The sequence below is a fragment of the Hipposideros armiger genome, unplaced genomic scaffold (genome assembly GCF_001890085.2).
Source record: "Hipposideros armiger isolate ML-2016 unplaced genomic scaffold, ASM189008v1 scaffold_9, whole genome shotgun sequence".
In the NCBI taxonomy this organism is placed as follows: Eukaryota; Metazoa; Chordata; class Mammalia; order Chiroptera; family Hipposideridae; genus Hipposideros; species Hipposideros armiger.
The window spans coordinates 3,693,532-3,694,729 of NW_017731359.1; the positions used below are offsets into that span (position 1 = coordinate 3,693,532).

The 1,198-nt window shown below is 44.2% G+C and overlaps 1 protein-coding gene and 1 pseudogene across 1 annotated transcript in view; one reads left to right on the plus strand and one right to left on the minus strand.

The window, feature by feature from the left end:
• Positions 1-1,198, minus strand: part of CYB5B (cytochrome b5 type B) — a 29,336-nt gene that overhangs the window by 18,648 nt on the left and 9,490 nt on the right. The gene's annotated exons all lie outside the window — the stretch shown is intronic.
• LOC109388706 (ER membrane protein complex subunit 3 pseudogene) overlaps positions 1-1,198 on the plus strand; it is a 3,567-nt pseudogene that overhangs the window by 1,808 nt on the left and 561 nt on the right.

Here is a 1,198-nt window from a genome sequence, read left to right on the forward strand (position 1 = left end):
GTGGAGGGCAGTGTCACTGGCCCTCATATGTGGGATCCGAACCGGGGCCCTCTGGCATCCCAAGCCAGTTCTTAACCATCGTGCCACTCGGCAGGTCCCCATACATACTGTTTTATAGCCTGCTTTTCTTCACTGAGGCAAGTGTGGGGGGTGGAGGTCAGAGTGGTCCAAAAAACACCCTACATTTCAGTAGCTCTCACTCCAAAAAGTAGTCTTAATACAGATGATATAAAATATGCAAAAAAGATGTCAAGGAATCCTTGGTTTCTGTTTCAGAATTCTATAAACTTCAGATTTTCTTATTTAAAATCAAAGCAGCCCAGCTGGAGGCAGTGGGCTAGGCCTGAGGCTGAGCACAGCCTAGGCCAGTCCTGGGCCAAGGTAACGTCCAAGCTGAGGGGCAAGAGGCCCTGATGAGAAGCTGGGGAAAAAAAGCCCCAGCACCCCCAGGAGAAGCCCTTGGGGCCCTGGCCTGGCTGGCTCTCAGTGAAGGTGGCAGGTAGGAGCTGCTCGACTCCAACATCAGGCTCTGGGTGGTTGTGACATCTTTATCATCACCTTTGTGGGAACCACCCACCACTGTGTCCATTCTGTGGCAGTGCGACAAGCAGCTCACCCAGAAACAAGTATCGGACAGGTTAAGTCCTAATTCAAAGCACAGTCCTCAGGGAAAAATGGAAATTATATTCCCAAACAGTCCTTCTTAACACGAAAATATTACTTCAACAACTCAGAGGATAGATTTTTCAAAAAAAATAAAGGGGAAATAGTACCACCTTCTATGACTGACCCGACTATGCGCACACACATTATGAAATGGAATATACCGTATTTCCCCATGAATAAGATGCATCCTTTTTCAAAAAATTTGGGGTCTAAAAACAGGGTACGTCTTATACAGTGGTTGTAGATGGTTATCAAGTCATTTAAGAAGTGTAACATTTCAAATGCCATAGATGGAACTGAAGACGAGGCAATATATGAAGACAGTGGTTCATCATCAGACACAGATGAGGACAAGCTAATGGTTGGGAGTTTTGACAGTGATGAGTTGTATGAATTTTATGATGAATAAAACTTGAGTCCAATAACTATGTAATACATTTTTTTTCAAATTTCGGGCCCCAGAATTAAGATGCGTCTTATACATGATAGCATCTTATACATGGGGAAATACGGTAACGTATGATTCTTATTG